Below are 22,322 nucleotides of genomic sequence, written 5' to 3'. Positions count from 1 at the left end.
AAGAAAGCGACCGGTGCTGGCCATGGAGTATGTTGAGGCAGATGGAATGAAACCTGTATGCATGTAAGCACTCGTTTTACCGCATTTACACGCCCGACTAAACGTTAAATTAATAATAATAAAGATTGGCATTACTCGAATTACAATATGTGCTCGGATGCTCTCATACTCACATAATAACATCATATAATCGGACGGCTCTTATGCAATCAAACATCTCGAAGCATCGCACAACTGCGTCTTGGGAGTTTATACTTGAAAGTAATTTCAAGTTTTTACTTTCTTTTATGTAGGTTTGTATATATATATTTACTCGAATCTCAATTTGGACTGGGCTATTAAAAAAACGCAATAAAGTTTTGCAATAATTTGGTGAATTACCACTTTGTTGTTTATTTACTGTCGAAAAGTGTCATATTTATCTAACAGAATGCCTCTACTATGAATCACATTTAGAGATAATGTTTGAGATAAGCATGTAGTAAAATTAGTTTAGCGTGTTGCTTCTTGTATTGTATTTACCACCTCGATCAAACACTGGCGGCTTCCTGCATCTCTATATTTATTTATCAGGAAAGCGGTCTTGCTGTGTTCGAGGTACAGCTTACCTCCAAGTTGCGTCAGATTTACTACATGCTCATGCTTGAATTTGTGCTTATTATTACCATTTTAATTTTGTTTATTTACAACCAATTGATTGCGTGCTGAATCTAACCAGTCTTGTTTCGCCATATTTGTATAATTTAGCATTTTAATGTGTGTGGGCGCACAATATAGTGAAAATAGTCGCCATGGCGACGGTCTGCCGCGGTGCTGACAATTTTTCTCACCGCACGCACTGCTCAGTGCGTAGTTATTTAGTGCATGCACTCCACATAAATCAATTGTGAAATAGGCCCGTATGAAGGAAATTTCTGACCTCACGGATTAAAGTATTTTGATTGAGATGAAAGTTGCTAAATTTAATCAAAATTGCAAAGAAAAAAAAATATGGCATGGAATTAATACAGATTAGAATTTTATGGTAGTTTATTAATGCGATTTGCTTTTTAATGCCGCTATTAAGCTGTCTTAACACACATGCTTGGATATATTTGTACGTACCAAAATGTCAAGAAAGTGTTTTGAATCTTTCTTTCAATTGATTTCATCTGCATAAAAACAAGCCCGTTTCATACTTTCACGCGAAATCAACACATGTCTCACATACCTATAATACATTCGTGTAATTAATCATTATACTGGAATAGAAAAAGAACGGCATTATTTTGTTTTATTCAGTGTTGTTTGTTGAGATAAGTTTTGGTATGCAAATTGTGTAATTCGCGTTAAACAATTTGCGCGTAATGTTTGTTTAAGGCAGCACACGTAACGCGACGTAATTCGTCGAGCTGAGCGGATTATCGTGTCGCGCTCTTCTTTATCAGCAATGGAAACAATGTCAGGGCAAACGCAAGAAGTTAGAAAGTTATTTTAAGTTACTCTTTCCTCACCTACTGTTTATAATGTTGGTTACTTTGCCGAGAAAATGTTACGGGAAGAGGAAATACAGATTAGTAATGATATAAATCATGTTGGTTACCTGCGACAATCATATTCACTACAGAAATAAAATAATAAGTTCAATATTTTGTGTTGTCATTCCGTAAACAATTCTGCTTACTTCTAAACATAACGAAATTTGGTATTTCTGTCACTTTGCGCTCAAATAACTTTCATTTGAATTCCATCATGTAGGTAGATATATGTTTAAAGCCGCACACCATATGTATTTCGAGAGTATGCACAAACAGGTTTGAGAAGTATTTTCAATCACTTTCGAGATTAACTCAATCAAGTAAGTCCGTTTTATTTAGTTCCGACGTCATGAAAAGATGTAACTAAAATATTTAATTCCAAGAAACAAGCACGTCCAATTCGTTCTTTAAGTGATTTTGTAAGCTGGTGTTCTGAATAGTAGATTTGCGTGTAAATGGTGTCAGCGAAGCGATCAGAATGCTGATTACTGAAGTACACCTTCGTTTAGCTGGAGTTTACGTAATTATATCCGGTGAGATTACCGAGTACCGACGAGTATTTCAATAAATACCGACGAGTATTTCAATAAATGAAAATTTCCGCATAGTATTACCTAATTGGTTTAATTAATTATTGCTCCTACTCAAAGTATTGGAATAATGTTTGCAGTTTTTACTTCATTTTTTGCGGTAACGGCATTAGTTAGTTACGAGTATGTCGATAGTTTGGTGTAAACAAATTGAGAATAATTCTGTGAAAGTGAACAATAATAATACATTAGATTAGAAATATCTTCTACTGGCAAAACTTTTTTGGCTTACGTAATAGAAAAGAAATCATCATCAAAATTATTTGTTTTTAAATCTATACACCAACGTTGGAAAGAACAATATTAAACGCAGATTTGTTTATTACTAGTTTGAATTGTTGTTTTACTTCAAACATCAAGTTGGTTCGCATAGGTAGTGAAAGGTCTTCTTTCATTGTTGGCTCTTGAATGCTCGTCACACGCGCAGCAATGCTGCGAAAACCAGAAATGCTCGATTGCGGTAGAGACTTCTTCTGCATCGTCTTCTTCCACTGCTTCAAAATTGTTCATGAGCGATTAGAGTCCAAAGCACTCCAAACGTTCATTGAGCTTGCTTGTCTTCATCTCTTGGATTTGAGCGACGTCGTTCGGAAGTCCAAGAACGTCGGCGTATCGTTAAGCTTACGTCAGAGTCACTAACCAGTTTTGGTTGAATTGTTTCCGGTCGCCTGTCGCACTGTTAAGAGACTGTCTCGCGACAGAGTATGAGGAAATATATTCGATGCGTTGAAAACTTTTCCGCTTGAAAAAAAAAACTAACAAACATTAATACGAACATACAACTAAATAGTTAGGTCGGTATTCATAATGGAGGCACAATCGATAAGAAATTGCAAAGTTAAGATTTATCGCGGTTTAAGTTTTCTTGGTGTCAGTATTTGGCAACTGTAGAGACGGTCGTTCATCCTGCATCACTTCCTGTATGGTTGCATAAAACGCTAAATGTATTGCTTCGCGGTCGTACAAAAACAAATATGTAATTGCAAATCAAACCTCAATAACACCCAAAACAATCAAAACTATCTGACAACAAATCGATTCAATCTTATCACAACATAATATTTCTGCATTTTGTGTTCGAATTTAATATTTTTTTGAGAAATTGGAAGCATACTTGAATATTGAGTTAACGCATAGCTCTAGGCCTTAAAAAAGAAATTTTCGATTGCTTTTCTGCTTCAATTTCTTTTCGATTGATCTCTGCTCATATTAACGGACAGAAATTTGTAACAACCGGTCCAGCCCGACCAAAAAAGAAATGCATGAGTTGTTAGAAGTTCAGTATCGTTTTGAAGGTGTTATTAATTTGAGATATTCATACATGTAGGTAAAGATCCAAGGTGCGGCTTTGCAGGTACATTCACAATTATCATTTAATGAATGTTTTTAATACGTCAGTTGATAAAATATTTTAAATAGTCCGACTCACATGATCTGCATACATAATTTATTCTAACTAGAAAATTAATTCGATTTTTGACGTCACTTGTATGTACATTTATAGCTTAAAACGTTTGACAATGATTTATAACGTTACTTGAACCAAGTTTATCATAAATACTTTCCTTCTGCACTTTAACACTTTGCAAAACTTTTTCCATCCAAAATACAACTTCTAATGCCCCCATGTAGTCGTTTGTTAAATGTAAATTTATTTAAATTTTTTTTAATGTTGAAATGCTCTTTTAGCGGTGTATCATTTTATTACTTTTATTTTTGAATTAGTTTCAAGTAAAAAAAAAACAATGTTTATACTTACAAGCAATGAATGGTTTTTTTCGGCCATGTGTTTTAAAAATTATGATAAATACCCATTTTGCTAATACTAAAAGTCACATAACTAGTTGAATAGAACACAAATCTAAAGTCATGGTTCATGCTGGTGAATAGATTTTAATGGACAGTAACATTTCGCATCATTGTCCGTGTGGCATCCTCTCTTCCCACAATCTACAATCAAATTGAAAAGTGAAAATGCATCTGCAGCGCGGCGCGCATCATCACGACTTCACCTCCACCACACTGGTATTCCACGTGCGTTTCATAGTTTTTACTTTCATTTAATTGTTCAATTCTAAACCTACATACAACAATACAATTAACTCTGATGCTGTTGTTTTACCAATCGAAGGAATCTATAAATTAGTAAATTCGTACTTTAGAGCGAAAATGTGCCAATTCAAGCAAAATAAATTGTGTCATTGTCACAAATTATTGTTGTCACTTGGTTGTGGGTTGCGCCAGACCTGTCAAGAGCGGAGAAAGGCAGAGAACATCAGGTACATCACAGCGCGCCGGTAATGACATAATGAATTGGCCCAGCAGTGCTGCACACCGTATGAATTATAGTCTCGCTGAAGGGTATGCTGATTTGCTTGCCCAGGTGAAAGTGAATATTGCCTGTGAAAAATGTGTGTAAAAAGATAGATTAAATAATGTAATAAGTAATAAATATAGATAGTACTAAGTGGCATTGAATATTGTGAATGTACAGTGGTATTTACACCTAAATACAATTTATATATTGCATTGTTTGTTTATGGTTTGAATTATTTATTTTAAATATATAACTGACAGTTATTATTGCATTACATAAACGCACTACAAGTACTTGCAATTCACTGTTATGAGATGGCCAAATTGAGACTGTTACGACAAGACGACAAAAAGAAATGCTTGCGACGACGAGCCGACGAGTCACGCTCAATGTTTCAGACGTAATTTGGACGAAAACAGTCGGAATTCGTAGTTCGTTAACCAGAACAAGGCAACAAGGGGAGAAATTTAATACTTAAATGAAATTTTTAAAGCTCAGTAAGTACAATGGTTTCACTTGTAAATAAAATTGCGTTTATAATATTTGTAAAAAAATAATTCCAAGTTTGAATTTGTCGGTGAAGTATTGAAATCTTTACAAATTAGATTTGTGGATGCCTTCGTATACCTACTCGTATATTTTAGTGAAGACTTTCACCTACACTTTGGCGAAGCGCGTTATTCGAGGTCCGATCATTAACTTCCCGATTTAATTGTGGTATTATAATTGTAGACGAATACACAACTTATGTTATTACAATAGATAACATATATATTAGAAAATGTGTACTGCATCTTGGATATCTTAAATATGCTTGTGACTTTCCAAATAAGTAAGCCTTAATTTGATACACATATTAAAAAAAAATAGATGGGCTTGCAAACGAAACAACTTTCTTTTATGGTTTACGATTTATTGATCTTGCTGAGCAACTAGTTCAGAATGTGTCAGAATAAGCTACAGATCTTGTATATATTATGTATTCATTTCGAATTTATGAGAAATTTTGGTATGGTGACAAAACATGTCGCTACCGTCTAATCTGAGATGAGGTTAAATTATCACGTTATGCAGATGTGCTCTGCGTGATTATGGTTTCGAGATCCGATTCGCGTTGTTATACTCGTGACGATATTATACTGAAGAAGAATTTGTGTGCATGATGCATGATGTCATTTTGTAATTTAATAAAATTTAGTATTTATTTATATAAGAGCGAAGTTCAAAACTAATGTCAAAATGAAAGTGCTAATATATGAGAATGATGATGAGTCGTGTAATGGCCAAAACATATATTTCAATATTTTGTTATTAGGAATATAAATTACGCAACTATTAAACAGCAAAGAGCCGTAAATTTAATATTTGGATATTGAATAAATTTTGTCCATACAGTAGGCATAAAGTATCATAAATAATATTTTGCAAAGACCTAGAAAAACGCATATAAACGTACGATTATAAATCTAATTGAATATAGATGATATCGTAGACGCACACATTAATTGCTTTCGTTTTCTTTTAATAGTTATTTCTTAACTCCACCCTACATTATCAAGTTTGTATAACTTGCGAGTCAGCACGCTAATTATATTGTTCAATTATTATGTTACGAATATATGGTAAAATAATCTCAATCTACTCTATTGGCTTTAAATGATAGATTTTTGAACATGGGTCGTGTACTGTCTCGTACGATGTGTAGGTGAACCGAGAACTATAATATGGTAAATCAATATCCTTCGTATCTGATGAGCGCGCATCGACGTTGTTCGAGAGTGTCGAGTTACGTTCACGCACGCGTCACGCGTTATTATTTCGACCGCTAATCTCTCGCAAATCGATTTAATCTTATTTTTAACGCGCGCGCCTGCTTGCCCGGGCTAAGTATCAATTTAAAACCTAATGCGCGATGCGTATTCACGTCGTGTTCCAGCAATTAAACGCCGCCGTATCTTTAAATTGCAAACATGAGCCAAAAGCGGCGCAAATATTATTTTTTGCGTGGCACAGAGCATTACACACAAAGTGTTTGCCAAAAATGTTTCCATCCACATCCATACTATAGAAATATTTAGATTTAAAAATAAAAACACTTTGTATATTGCGTCTGGTGAAAAAGCGAGTTTTTCCCCTCAATGTAAATTAGGAGATGGCCGATTGCATAATTTCGGGCTAAAACATTTTAACGTTTTAAACATCATATACAGAGTCTGATGAAACCCGGCGGCACTTTCTGGGCTTGTATTGTGTGTGTATTTGCGGACGCAACGAAGACGTCCGAACACAGCCCGCGCGCGTTGCATACAGATGGGCCAATTTATAAATAAAGGAGTTTCGCCTCCGTAGTTTTTGGCCGGAGCCAAATTCGTTAGTCGTCCCTTCTTGCCAGCCAGGACCTCTGCCGGTCGGAAGCCATTAGGACTAATATCAGGCATCAGCTGCGTCATCGGATTACGGACATCACCCGCACTCACGAGCCGATTTTTATTTGCATAATTCTGGATCATGACCAGTTATGAATTTTAAGAGCGCACGTAATTATTTTGCAAGTACTCGTAAAATGTGATATTTTTAAATTATTACGGATAATATACCGACGTATATAGAGAATTTAACGATTGTGTTATCTTCAATTAGATTCTCCTCAGAAGATTGATATGATCTTCGCCCGCATATACCACCATTGAAGAAGATGAACGCGCTGAAGATATCAAGATTAATAATCTAGTGCAGTTCCATTCGGTGTGCGTGCGCCATTCTTGTATTATTGCAAAGTATAAAAGTTGATGTGATTCTTGACGATTACGCCGTCTTCAAATTTATATTATCCCCTTAATCTTCATTTCATTTTTCTTTTCGTTTATTGTCATTTTGTAGGTCCTGCCGCCGCCCGCGCGAGACGGATAATGACGAACCTTTAAAACCTTGCTTTTATTTTATTTTTATACCCGCCCCTGGTTTTATGTAAGCGCCGACGGCGTTGTCATCTCGCCATAACAATTCTGCGGATGTTTCCGCAAAGCCGAATGCATTGTGCGTCGAAATACGAAAAAGGGACTTATCGCCAAAGGAGTCGCGGTGCTTTCATGTCGCTCAAAGTTGAGCATTTTCCGAAAATTCGTGTTAGACTTTCATTACGGTGATTATTAATAGGTTTGTGCGCAAATTATGCGCCGGCAACGAATATTAACACTTAATTACCGCGTTCATCTTGGAATATTGCTTGGGTGGGAGTTTTTCGGCGGCCGCCACTCCAAACTTTTGCATGCGACGTTAAAATATTGCTTTGACTGAAAGAAGACTTGCGCGCACCAAGGAGGGAAACTTTTCCTGGTCTGCACCTCGCACACGCCTGCTGCTTACCAACCAATTTCAATCTGCTTCTTTTTTCTTCTGTGTCCGTCCGAGTTTCAGAAGCGTGCGAATCGAAAACGCTGTTTCCTTTTCATAATAATCCGAGCGGAGCAAATTAAGGTCTTTTAATTGAAATCGTTACGCCGAAAAGAGACCGCTCAACTCTTTCAAGTTCTTTAATTTTATATTTTACTGATATTTATTTGCACGCCCAAAAAACGCACCGCTTTCATTTTCGTTTCGCGCCTTAACGAGCGCACAAATATCAAATTTCAAAAGCGAGCGCCAAGAATGAAAAAAACACTTTCGTTTAAAAATTAATTTACAGCGGTGGAAATCTCGTGCAATGTCAAAGCATTTTATAAATTTTTACTTTAAGTGCTTTCCGACAACAAGCGACGAGATGAAAGAAAAAAAAGGGCGAAAAAGTAACTCCAGAAACTAAACAGTCACACGGCGAACGCGCGAAGGAACTAAATAAAAAAGTGGATTAGGTCCTCAAGTAGGTGATAATACTCTCTTGTGCGACGAGGACGAATGCGAGAACTTGGGCTGAATCACGCAGTGAGCTTGCGAAAACGAGGGTGCGATCCGGGCTGAGAATGGCAGGTGAAAATTGCAGCCGCTTTGTCGACTTCTTCAAACGTCCACTTTTCTCCCGGCGGATCCTCACTCGCTGCTCGCAAAACACAACTCAACCAAGTGTAGAAAAGAAACCCATTGATTCGATTCTCGCGCGCAGAAAAGTTTGAATTCCGATTCGAATCTCATCGCAATTTATACACACGAAAACTTTGAATAAATGTGTGTGTAATTTAGTAATTTCTGTTGTTCAAGTGACATAAACTCATTTTCCTTTCGCCGGGGTTTTTGCTTGTCAACTTCTCGAAACAAGAGCATTAAACGCGCCCAACGCTCAGCGGAGAGCAAGTAATGCAAACGTCGTTCGAGTTTCAAAAGACCGACAATTTAATAATAATTTTAACGAGGTGTGTTCGTTCGCCGACGCCGGCGACATGGCGGCGCCCGTAACTGCGAATGTGACAATAATGAAATCAACTCGACGAGATAATTAAAAGACCGACGATTCGAGTATGACTCTCGTTTCCTCATCGTTCGTAATCATTGCCGAAAACAAGTTGAATGAACGCGCACAAATTGCAAATTTTTTGGGCAAAACTTTTGATCAACCAAAAAACATTTTGTTTTATTTTATTCGCCTCGCATGCGTGGAGGCATTTCCGACACTTTTAATTATGCAAGCGCCGAAAACATTTCGCGAAATTTTCATTCTCATCCACAAGAGCACTTTATCCCGGCGCTAGGACTTCGTTTCAATTATAGCGTACGATTGCAGAAATGCACCACTCGCTGCATAGAGAATAAAATACAACATGCGACAACAACAAACTTATATTGCGTCGAGTGCTTTTGTGTTGATTACTTTTATAATATGAAATGATGTTTTACCCTGACATTTTTGCCGCCCCGGAATGTCCAATCTGCAACAGAGAAACAAAAATTTGTCGCTGTGCGCATGGAAATTATGTGTGGTGTTTCGACATTAATTTGCTAATCGCTGGGACAGTTTCAGGTCTCTTTGGTCATTCAACAATTGCGCTTGGCGGCCGTTAAAGTCGCTTTTTAGCGCGCGCCAATGAATTAATGCAACTGCAATCGGGCAGATTGCGTCGATAATGCATGGTCAGGGCTGATTTACTGCGGTAGCGCCACTTGTGTGCCCCAAATTAACTATACATCAAGCTGGTATACAACGTATGGCGCTGGAAGTGAAATGGAAGCAATTGGATGTCAAAGTGTATGAAATGCACGAACGCTCCTCGATTGGGTCAAAACCCACAACTTTGGGCACTAGTGTTCCAGCTGCTGCTGCTACTGCTCCGGCTGTCGGTGAAGTGAAGAGGAAACCAATGGTTGGGTGTGGTATGCGAAATAAAGTGAACTGTCGATTCCGCGCGCGGTAACAATCCCGCGAATTGTGTAAACCGTAATGGCCGGCGGTGTCGGGAGACCGATCGAAACGAAATTACCATCGGTATCATAGCGGATTAGTGGTGCGCACCGAGGGTCGCATAATTTATTTACATCTATCACACCTATATCCAGGCGTGTATGTTGCTTGTTCAACATCCAAATAATGAAAACGTAAAAAAGTCTTACGCGGGAATAAGTGTCCCGAGCACGAAATTTCCACATTACAATAAACATTTGCCGTTCAAGGCGGAGGGCTGGGGGTTCATTACGAGGCAACCAACATTACTCTCGAGATAAAGAAACGAGGCCTGGCGCGCGTACAATGTAAATTTAAGTCTGCGAAAAAAACACGCGCGCCGTGGAAAGAAATGAAATTGAGAAAATTTGCTGCTGGGCGATATGCAAAGCCTTGCGTGAAGAATTGGGTGCAAAATTGAAGCAAGAAAGAAACGCGCAACGGCGCATTAGAGGCATTTAGTGGCGCGACACTAAATTCGCCGCCCCCCGGCGTAATTGAATTCGTTCATATTTCCCCCTGGCGCCATGACACAACGCGCCGAAAATTTATTCAAATACAAAACGTAAGCGGCGGTGGAATTTTTCATCGTAAAACGGCGTTGTTTGTCGTCGAAATTTCGCCAATTTCAAGATTTGGATTCAAATTTTTGCGCCGAATTTCGACGCTGATTGAATCAATTTTGAATGGGTCTCTGATTAAATCTCGCGATGGCATCTCGTCATATCGATTTGCCATTAGATGCCATGCCTTGGGTGCTGGTGTGTACAACGTACAAGGGAATGTGATTGCGGATGCCTGGGGGGTGAATTTCATTTCGGCACGCAATCTATGCGACGTACGCACATTGGCACATTCATCAGCATAATGCTAATTAGCATATCAAAGACAAGCCGAAACCTGGCCCATTGAATTACGCGCGCAATAATTGACCTGGCGGTTCGATAAATTGACCGCCCTTGTGTTTGTCCGGTGGTCACCATGCGCTAATCAGCGACCGTAGTATTATTTCCAATCTTGGATCATTTGACGCACAATCGCCCCGCGTGATTGCTAATTTATGCAACTCAAAATACACTAAGCTATCACCCTCCGGCTGGGGGGTGGAAAAATCAATGGTCGTTTGGTATTTTCATGAAAAGACAATATGCGCCTGCTTAAAATTGATGATGATATTGTGACAACAATTTCGCATTTGAGCCATCAGAGACTTTGAAGCGACTTCTTCTTCGCTGCTTCAAATTTTTTTGTTTTTGTTTCGGCGCTCCACCCTCGCTCGGGGAGCCAGCGAGACGCTTAGTATCATCCATTATCCACGCTTCGTAAATCCAAAGTCAATAATAACATTAACCAGTTTAAAGTTTCTCGATACGGCGGCGGCGGCATTTCCATCCGCCGCCACGCTCAAACACAATTTTCAACGTGGGCGTGTCGCGGGCTAACCAACTTCAGCGGGAAAACTCGGGTTAAGCCGAAACGCAATATTGGACCCCGGGATGGGATCACAATGGCGCAAGCCAAACAAAAAATCGCCGAGCATTCAAGTCGAGGTTAAGTTTGCGAAAAGAAAATCGCTCAATGAGTGGCCTGCAAATTGTGCTCCTCATCATCAAGCGCTCTAAGAGCAAGAAAAGCAAAAGCTGCTTAAAGAATGGCGCTAATGACTCGTCAAATGTTTCAGACTCTCTCTCCACGGGCATTTTATTTCAATAGTGAATTTTTTTCATTAAATTTTCCACTGGCGGTCGGAAGGAAATCCGGATTTCTGCCTTCAATAAAACTAAAATTGAAAACGTCTCATGCATTTATTGCTCATGCCCATTCTTGATTCCTTTGTGCGCCTACGCGCACCCCGCACGACACAAAACGAAAAAATAACCGGAGTTAACGCTCCGTAACGATAGGGCACGCAAGAAACGACCGACGACCGCGACCGCCTTTTTGCCATCGCCCGCCAGTCAACTCCGCTCGCCGGGCAAACGAATATATATTACAATAGATGTAAGATAGATACGCGCTGGAAATCCGCTCGGATAAAGAAAAAATAGCCGCCATTCGCGCGGAGAGAATCCAAGGGTTTTACGAGTATTGCGCCGGACCGCGAGTATTGCAACGGGGAGGCTTTAACCGAACCGGCACTTTTCCTTACCGCTATCTGCGCGAGGGACGAAATCACGAAAAACTAAGAGCTATGAAGAGTCAAGAGGTTCGCGTGCTCCCTGGGAACTCCTTAGCTCTAACGCAAAGGGCACATGTTAAAAGTACGCCGCGAAGGAGGAGGAGGCAGAAGACTCTCTCTATGGTCTCGTAAAGATTTTCGCTTTTGTTTATTTTCAGCGCTCACAAAAATTCATGATACACGTGTTTTATGCATGCAAGAGCACCGCTGATAATAAAACGGATAATGGCGCAAAGATTTCACTCGGAGCGCCTCTTAAACCGGAAGCATTGCGCGCGTGCTATCATTGGAAATTATAGCGTATAAAAAGCAAACAATAAAATGTGTCTTGGAAAAAAAAACAGCACATACATTACATACAATGTGTGTGAGTGTAATGTGGAGTCATAAATACTAATATCACATATTACACAGATAGATGTCAACTGTTTCGGATGTTACATTGTACATATGGTTGCATAAACAGCATAAATTTTGGTTTATGAAGAGTAAAACACCAAATTCAACTCTAAATTTTGTTCTGGATAATGCATAGCATGAAATGGCTTTAGCGAGGAATATCTACTAAATCGAAGCGACATGTTGACAGAAAAAAAAGCAGAGAAACGAAACAAAAAAGCGCCGTGCGAGTGCATAAAAAACAAACAACACATATTTGTACTTTGTCCACCTGACACACGCTGGGGAATATATTTAGTCATCAACCGGAAAACATCATTAGCAACGAATTGGGAATTAATGCAAAAATGTTTTTTTTTTTCCAACAAAAATCACATCAAATGAATTTGTGATGATTGCAAAAACATACAAATAATTACAAACTCTTTTAGAGTGAATTTTTTTCCGGAAAGTAAATAATTTGTAATTTAGGTCGCGGGCCAAGTGATTTTAATGAGCCGCGCTGGCGTAATTTATGCGCGAGGTTGATGACTGAGAGTTTACTCACGCTGAGGGCGGTAAAGCACACGCGTCGAGTACTCATGCTCGACACACAAAACGCTCCCAGATGGATGGTAGGATGCGTGCACACAAAGGCGAATTAATAAGCTTTTGCTCTTGATGGGTCCTTGATGGCGTTTTCAGCGCGCGCCGGCTTCAAAAAGTCGAAGAAAAACGCAAAAAGGAAAGTTAAAAGGCTTGGAAAGGTTGAAACGCAAAAAGGTTTAACACGCGCGCACAGATCAGGCCAAAATGTATAAAACTCCAACGAGGAGAAGCGGAAAAGTAAAAGCCAGTTAACGGCGGCAAGCTTGTTAAATAAAAATATCACTTAAATTCGCAAAAAAACAAAAAAATTAAACAAAAAATATTCTTACCTGGAAATCCGTTTCTTTGATCTTGAATTGCCAGCAAAATATTTCTCCTCCTGCAAAAATAGAAAGAAAGAAATTATTAAATAATTGATTTTATTCACGTTTAATTAGTCGCAACTATTTGAGGGTGTCGACAGGAAGCAGAGCAGGACGACAGGATGTAAATATTTGCACGTTCATTTCCGCGACACGCTGCGTCGCCATGACTACCACCTGATGCAAGCGCAGGTCGGAAGATGCACAGTCTGCAGGACAAATTTCACGCCATATACTTGCTATTTATTTCCATGAATACAGGATCGTGCCGGAAAACGTATCCGCACGGCGTGTGCACATAAATCGTTTCGTGATAACTGCTGGAAAATGCTGCTTAATTTTACGCTCTGCTGCGTCACGGACGGCGGCAGCAGCCGACTATTGAAAGGACCTCCTTTTCGTCCGGAGACCGCAGGAAACTGTGATAAATGCAAACCACGTCCAGGAAGTTGTAACATGCATTTCTCGAAAATGCGAAGCAAGGCGATTTTTATGACAGTATAGTCAGGAAAATTCTAAATCCATTAATATCGTGTTAACAGCGAACAGAAACACACAAAAACTATTCCCAATGCGCTCGCACAACAATAGGAATTGAATTGTAACGGATGATAAATCGCATACAAAGTGGACGACGCTTGTTAATTTCGCGGTTCGATTGAATTGTGCGTTGTAATTCGAATCTAATTGCTCGTCGGGCGCGTCAGTTACACCCATTGCACTATTATCTTGTTGTACATGCTGAATTTCACCCGAAAAAGTCATGCGTTGTTCTCAGAAAGCGCATAATTTTTAATAATGCGAAAATTAATTGACAAACGAGCGAAACTGTGTGACCGGAAACGTGCGTCACACCCAGCGGACAAAGCGTTTTCCCGGAAAACGCAAAAAAACTTTTTTGATTGCAATTACGTTGCGCAACTGCTTTTGTTCGCGTTTGAACTATTTCATTAAATATTGTCGCGTTGTAATTTCCACAGCTGGCATAATAAAAAACTTTCGCATCATTGCGCGCGGCGAACTAATTTCTAACTTGTAATTAATTTTTCCCTTCGTAATGTTATAGGACTAATATCGATATATACACAGCGCTATGCGGTGGTGAATTCCCAGCGCAATTGCGCCCGGGATGCGCACGTGATGCAGAAACGCATTAAATCCGAGCCTAATTATCCGCATACTGACGCGCTAGGCATCCGGGCTTCCGGGTTTCCGGGCGGCCAACACCTGCAGCATGCAGGACACGCAAATGTGTAACACAAATGTGTTCATTAACAACGTGCGAACGCCGAGTATCACCAGAGAGTTTCCCGAACTGGCTACAGGTGTGTGATGACTAAACAATCAGAAACTAAATAGGCAACGATAAAAATTTATTGTTTTTAGGTTAGGTTTTGGTTATATCTGTTTGTGTATATATGTGGATTGTGTAGATATCGAATTTCCAAACGCGGATTACGCAACCAAAGCTGAAACGCAATCTATACTCCTGTCCAATAATGCAAACCTCACGATGTGCGAATATTTGGACAAGCAACTATTGACGCACATGCGTAATCAGAGAAACCCCCTCAATTCAACCCCTAACACACACATAAACACACATAAACACGAATCCCGAATGTCTAAAACAAATTTTGAAATATTTTCGCTTGACCACAATTATTAGCAAAATATTTACCTTGCACGAACAGAAACAAATCCCAAAACTGAAATGTTATTATTTACCTGAACGGGTCGTAATGAGGATGAATTTATCTAAATTTAATTTACCGGGGTTCCCGCTAGCCATATTTGGTTAGCACGAAGCAAAACAATATTCTCTTAAACTTTGCGGAGTTTACGGCGGCGCCGCAACCCTGCGCGTATTTAATGGATGTGAGTACCGAGACAGGTGTTCCGCCCCCTCACACACAAGTGCGTCTCCGGATGGAATTAACTAATTGCTAGCGGTGCACATAATTAGCATATAATAACCACACGGCTGAATTTCTGAATTTCAATTAGGAGGCCTGGAATCCCAAAACTCACTTGATATAAGACCCAAACTAAGAATTAAACATTAAGTAGATTATTAATACCTATAAATCCCAAGGTGGATAATACTCGTAATATTCATGTCCAGAAGATAAGATTGGATCATTGGAAGATGCAAACGAGGCAAAAATACGACAAGTCGTTTTAAAAGTTCTGCAAAGAATGGTAGGTGCTTGGCGCATCCGGAAAAGATGATAAAAGATGATGGGAATTGTGATTGCACCGGATCGGTCGTTACGACCAGCATGCCGGAATGGCGCACACATGATATAAGTCGAGTCGCTACGGCTTAGCGCGTTTGATTTCGATTGGAATATCGGAATGTGCACACAAGTTGCGAGCATGGGGGGCTTAAATAACGTGTTGCAACTTGTAATCGGATCAACTTAACGGAAACGCAACATGAGCATCACATCAGCACCCCATCTCCCAGTGATGTGTAGGAGTGTGGTCAGGATTCGAGTTGTCAGGTCAGCATTACAAGCCCCTTATATGTCCTGCACAGATTGGACGTTTGTGATAATCATTACGAATCGGTTTTGATATCACAAAGTAAAATAGTTGAAATCTCTATTTTATGCGCTACTGCGCATGCGTATATGATAGGTTTGTTTTTTAAGTAAAAAAATAATAATAAGTAATAATTATAGTTTTATGATTATACATTTCTGTGAAATCCTGTTTTTCATAGATTTCCAATGCAAAAGTTTGATTACTTTCATAATAAAACCGCGACTGCGGAGGCATCATCTATCGACACAGCAAAAAAACTAACGAAATGCTTGCCTCGAACAAGGAACAAATTACGATGCCGTCTGTGAGCGTATGCGCGTCACGTTTTCCAATAAAAATTCATGTACAATCGCATCCCGAAAGCCAACAGCGTTGAAAATCGAATCGGCGAACTCTATTAATCTCATTTTTTCATTCGTAGGAAAAATTTTAATAAATTATTTTTATTTGGTGAAACAAATTGTATATTTAAAAGAATAATGTAAACATTGTTGATTTCTCAAACTCTAGATCGTTATTAAATTAACTCCATCGGAATGTAGTAGGTATGTATCGACTTGAAAAGTTAAAAGTTCACGACATTCAGTCGAGAGACACACAAAGGAGCAGGAGAGCACACAACGGGCAAGAAATATTTGAAAACTTTTCTGTTTGCTCTCTGTAATCTCTTTAAGAAACTCCTCATTCTTTCTTATTCATCCGCATTCGTTTTTTTCAGCTATTTTATTCGCCGAGTTATTTTACTTTCAAAAGTTAATTTTCTATTCCTGGTTTATTTCTACCAAGTGTTTTAATAATAATGCGAATTACTTGTTTTATATTAGAAAATGTGGAAACAGTAAAGCAGGAGAAAGGCGTTATTGAAACGCGTTGCTACCCGCCGGCGGTGGGGCGGAAGTCAGGGAGGACGCAGAGATAAATATAACAATATTCGCGTTCAACATTAAAGGCAGCGGCGGCGGTGGTGGTGGCGGCAAAAGTCGTCCGCGTGTGTGCGCCAGTGCACGTATAACAACTGGATGAGCACGAACAAGCGAAGCACGGCGCCGTTTGTTACGCTGTGCGGCCATGCGAACGCGGAAAGCCGGAAGAGGCGAAATGTCGTCGCTGCGGGCCGATTTTCTCAGCGCGCTACAACATTCTATCACACTCATCATTGTTTTTCTATTTTATCACACATAAGCCAAACACTCATCAATGGAAATAATCAGTTAATTCTGAATCTATTCACAATATTTTAACTTTAATCGAAAAATACGAGTAAAAGCAGATTTTATGCTGTGGATGAAATTCCAACCTCTCCGACTTGACTTTCACAGCTTAGTTCTTAGTTAGGCGGTCTTTTCATGATTAATAGCGCTGGAGGTCTTAATAGAGCTCTGCTTCGCGTGCATTTTCTTCGACTTATTCAAGCATTACGTACAGCACCTCTCTATGCAAAACCCTCGGCTCAAAGACGCCAAACTTAGCGCAGCAGCGCCGAAATTCAACGACAATATTATTGTCGAATGTCGAGTGTCATCTCGTCGGCTCGTATTCCATCAGGCGCAGAGGGCACACACGCGTGACACTTACATTGATGCGAGGAAAACGTGCGCCACTTGAGTTTTCCTTCCATCTTACTGTCTCTCTTAGTATTCAAGTCATTCGCTCACGCGTCTTGCGCAAATGGAAAGAAGGGAAGATATTCGTTTTGTCGGAGGCTTCCGTTGTTCTATGCGAGAGATTCAACTGGCGCATATGCCGTAGGAAGCTAAGTACTTCCCGACCGGCGGAACAACCATAAGCGGCGTGTAAGCTCACAGGAGTGACAAACATCTTTACATTACGTCAGAATTTTCATCCTGAACGTTGGAAATTTACAAACAATTGCAAGATACCAAAAAAAATCTAATTTTTTAAATTGTGTAATAAAAATATCAATTTGGTAAAAGGGTAGTAACATTTTTGAAAATCAGATTTTCGGATACAATTGCTCACAATTGGAGTATAGTACTCCGAGGCAATGCGCGTACGTAAACGATGCGGCGGTGATAAAGTAAATTCGCCATTACGAACACCGAGCGACATAAAATTGGCAATCGAAGCGATCGGTTTGCGTTCCGGCGTGGTGCTATCATCGGCGCGATTTTCCGTGCCGTGTCATTGCTGCCTAATGCGAACGCGCGCGTCGCGGAAAAAAAACGAGAAACGAGAAACGCGCGAGCGATGGCTGCCGCTTTTTGCAGCCCGCCATAAAAGCGCTCAATTGTACGACGATGCCCTATCAGCGAGCGATAAATCGCATAAAGTTACAACAAATTTTACTGCCGCGCACCAGCCCGGGAGCATTACCGTATCCTATCTGCGCCTATCTGTGCGCATCCCGGCCGTCCAGGATTTCAGCGTTCACTAAAACCGTAAAATTTAGTTTTCACGCGGAAGAAAACCTCGCAACAACGTCAAAAACACCAACAAAAAAAATAAACAGAGTTGGTGTATTAATGTAGTCAGACGTTTGCGCAAAAAGGACATAATGTTCTCGTGTGGGTTTATCTAGTGGCTGGCCGAGGGTTAGAATAAACTGTGGCCACAAATTTCGGCCAGACGCCGAGAATCCGTCTTGCGGGAATCACAACTCTTCGTTTTGGGAACTGCGCGTTGGCGAAAACACACTTTTTATGAGGCACATGGGAACCGCTCACATTTCAACACCGAGGTGTATCTCAACACCTCCACAACCACCATAAACCACTTTCTAGCAGCGCAAAACTTTTTTCCCACCCGGTATTTGAAGCATTGTTTGCAAAATAGACAGAAAAAAGAGAGTAATGTGCTGAATGTAGCGCGGGTAGACTCCGACAACAATGTGTTTTAGGTGTTTGGATGCACGCGTGAACGAGGGGAATAAAACGCGGCTGTGTGTTAACTTTGCTCGGAGAGCGCGGATGGTCAACCGGGGAGCGGCGCGCGGAAAGATATAAACGGGCGTTTTATTAGGATTCATATAAAATTTATACGCGGAGAAACACGCGCGTGTTAAATCTATGCAACCACCTAGGCGAATCTGCACGTAACCTAAACTATAAACCTAAACAGAATTGATGGCGGGATACTGGCTGGAGTGGAAGTGTAAAACGTACGCGTGATAAACTCTCCGATTTAGAATTCACAAAACGCATCGGGGAATTTATTTAAATATCTTTTAAACTAGAAATTGGAACATTTTAATTTTTTGTGAAAATATAGCTGAATAATTTACCTAACACCCTGTATATTTATCAATACTGTAAATTTAATATTTTCAGAGATATTCCAATTTGAAAATTTAACAAAACTCGTTTTTTGCTAATTTTATAGGAAAAAAACCTAAAATTTTAGTTATGCAACCAAACATACCTTATTTTCCAATATCCCTAACCTCGTATCGATACCTAATCTCAATATGCATATGTTTTCTCCCCGGGAAAAATACTTTAATGTCCGTTTTAATCTGTTTCGCAGACTTTATCCCCCCACGAAAAGTTTGTCAATGGGTGACATATTTATCCGGAATTATCTCGCGCCAATAACGCATAGCCACCGTATCCGAGCACGGAAAGTTCACAGAAACGGTCAGCGAATTTACGAAAGCTTATAAACACCGTCTCTATTCGTCCCAGGCAAATCCACAAAGTTTTCCCCTTGAGAGCGCCAAAGCCGCTCCGGTTTCGCCGGGACAATTCGGGCCGAAATCCTCGCACCGCAAAAGGGAGAAACAAATTCCATCCGATGTTAGATGTAGACAAGAATATCGCGCAAAAATGTTTCCGAATAAAATTCGCAAGTTATTTAAGCGGCGGCATCGCGCGTGGTGCACCGTGCGAGAACATTACAAAGTAAAACAAATTGGAGCTCTTGTACACTTGTACGAATGTGAAAATGCAAATTTCACCCACGCCCTTATCTCTACAGCGCGCGCGGTGGCAAACGAAACAAGCGGCGAAAATTTTATTATCCGAAACAAATGGAAATGGAAATCGGCTTCTATTTAAACACTCATTACAGCCCCGCCGACTAACTGTAATGCAAATACTTAAGCCATAGCTTTCGTTATCCACCTCATCTCATCGTACAAGGGGTGTTGTGGTGGCGAGCTAAGTAAGTACAATCGAAACAAACGTATTTCCCTCGTTTGGCAAACAAGACGATTGCGAATTCTATTAAATTACGAAACGCTGGCTGCTGCTGCTGCGTGGTGTGTGATTACAATTCGTGATGGAGACGTTAAAGTCCGCTCCGCTTTAACGCCCCGCAAAACGTATAATTCAATTTGGCTACAATTGTGCTGTGATGAATGTCTAATTCCCATCGACCAATTGCAGAATTTTTCTGTATGAGTATGAGTACAGAATGCAAACACAATATAAAATCGTAGATTTTTCGATTTGATTCTTGTTTGAAAATTGAAGAATAAATGAAATTCTAGACTGTGCGCAGAGATTCGCCAGATGAAACGTCATTCACTGTCAGGATGGCCGCCGCCGAAACTTCCATTCTATCTCCGGCGTCCGTGAACGTCCCTCGGCTTTCGGCTTTCACAGAAATGAAAGTCTGTCTTACCCAGGGCGCGCGCCCGAGATAGCAATTGCAAATGTGCGGAAGATTCGTGCAATAGTTTAAGTCTGCCACGTCGCCGACATTTCCACATCTCCATACATCAACCCGCCGGCCCCGAAACCAAGACCCTATGCGATAACCTGTTTTTTGGTGGCATATGTGTTGGCAAACTTTCCCAGAAAGCGCTCGGAGTCTGAATTAGATTATACATAGTTACAATTTTATTGTAGGCAACCAAACATACTCGCGGTGTTTGGGAAAGATAAATTGCAAGATGAAGCAATTGCAATGAAGTTTGTGGATGTGGACATCGCTCAGATGGTATGTCGTGGTGGTGGTGATTGCCGCAAGCGGCAGTAAAATGCGACCCCGGTGGAAAGTCTCGCAAGATATCGAATAGTGGCGTGCACACGCCTTTTCTTTCCGCATTTTCCTTCCTGATTTCGTTCCTTCGATTCGGAAATGCCAGCACGACGAGCTCGGCTTCCCGTAATGGCGTAAGACAATAAACGGTTTCCTTAATCAAAATCGAAAACGAAATCTTCACCATTTCCTCGGGGCTCCGGTCACGAAACACAAACCGAGTGCTACGGTGCAATTGATGAAAGTACCAGCAATGTAATTGTCACACTTTTCCAAAAACCGGAAAACGGAAATGGAAACCCGGAAAAGAAAAATATTTTCATTTTCTTCTGATTATTCATGCGGAAAAAATATTCCACGGCACTAATTGGAAGAATCGTTCGTCACTTTTTCATCTTACACAAAGCAGCCATCTTATTTCCGTTCCCTATTCAATAGACACCAAGACTGTTTTGTTGTGTGCGAAAAGGTGGGCAAACCGGAAAAGCGGAAAACGGGTCGAAATGAAGCAATTAGGTCGCTGTTTTTGCCCAATATTGCGGCGGTGACACAATGAGTGCCAACAGGACAAAGGACCGGAAAAACCACCGCCCGAAAAGGATATAAATGGGAGTCAATCAAAGCGAAGACACTAACAAACCGGAAAAACTCACGAAGAAAGCGAATAATAAAACGAATTAAAGCTGAACGCCATGAAACGTAACCCGGAAGCGTTGAATTAATGTCCGTCACCCATCAAAGTATCCGGAAAAAGGGAAAAAATTACAACGTTCAGTATAATAGTAGGAAAAAGCGTTAATAAGAGCTGAATCCAAGATGGCCGCGTGTGTGCAACTCACATAAAGTTAGGTTAGAAGAATCTTCTTCCTCTGCTTCTTCCCCAGCGCTGGCGTTCATTCATCTATCAATCTTTTTATCTGTTTCGCCGGGCGTCCGCTTTTTCCCCGGCGCGTCAACATCGCGTTACGCCCGCATCCCTTAAATCGCATGTGTGCAAAACGCGCCGAGTTCTCGAGCTGGTGGGCAATTTTTTACGCCAAAAATTCCGCTTGTTTTTACACGCGTGTCTAACTTATGGCGACGTGAGCAAAATGGCGAACGCGCTGAAAAAGCGCACAGCTCAAAACGTTTTATTTAATTCTAAAAATTCAAAAATAAAATAAACTGATTTTTTTCCTGTTCCGGGAGGGCGTTTTATTCGAGTTGTACGGGTTTTGGGTGAAGCATTGAATCTCGACCAAAAATCGTTAGGATGGCACATCCTTTTTCCATCAATGTGCCACGATTCTCGATTTCCGTGCATTGTCGTCGTGTCCTGATAGTACGTGCGCCACTATCCGAAACTACGCGCCGGATGCCGGATTGTGCGCGACATAAAAGGAAATGATGTACCGAGATTATATTAAAACCGGATGAGCCGCCATTCGTTGTTCGGGTCCTTCACGATCCTACACGTACCTCATTCGGGTTAGGTGTTATCGACATCAGACTCCGGAGGACATTTTTCGGAG

General features: G+C 40.4%; 1 protein-coding gene across 1 annotated transcript in view; it reads right to left on the bottom strand.

Moving 5' to 3' along the window:
- Positions 1-9,250: 9,250 nt before the first annotated feature.
- LOC135794779 (uncharacterized) overlaps positions 9,251-22,322 on the bottom strand; it is a 66,946-nt gene continuing 53,874 nt past the window's right edge. Inside the window, exons 6-7 of the mRNA XM_065306169.1 lie at positions 13,288-13,337; positions 9,251-9,283 (exon numbers count right to left, since the gene is read on the bottom strand). The gene's annotated coding sequence lies outside the window, so the exon portion shown is untranslated. The remainder of the gene's footprint in view (positions 9,284-13,287; positions 13,338-22,322) is intronic.

Source organism: Atheta coriaria, unplaced genomic scaffold (assembly GCF_025399875.1).
Source record: "Atheta coriaria isolate IRGN ID8LTWV9N9 unplaced genomic scaffold, Caltech_Dcor_3.1 hic_scaffold_6_pilon, whole genome shotgun sequence".
Taxonomy (NCBI): domain Eukaryota; kingdom Metazoa; phylum Arthropoda; class Insecta; order Coleoptera; family Staphylinidae; genus Dalotia; species Dalotia coriaria.
The sequence above is the reverse complement of the archived record's forward strand: the minus strand, read 5'-3'. Positions and strand labels throughout refer to the sequence as shown.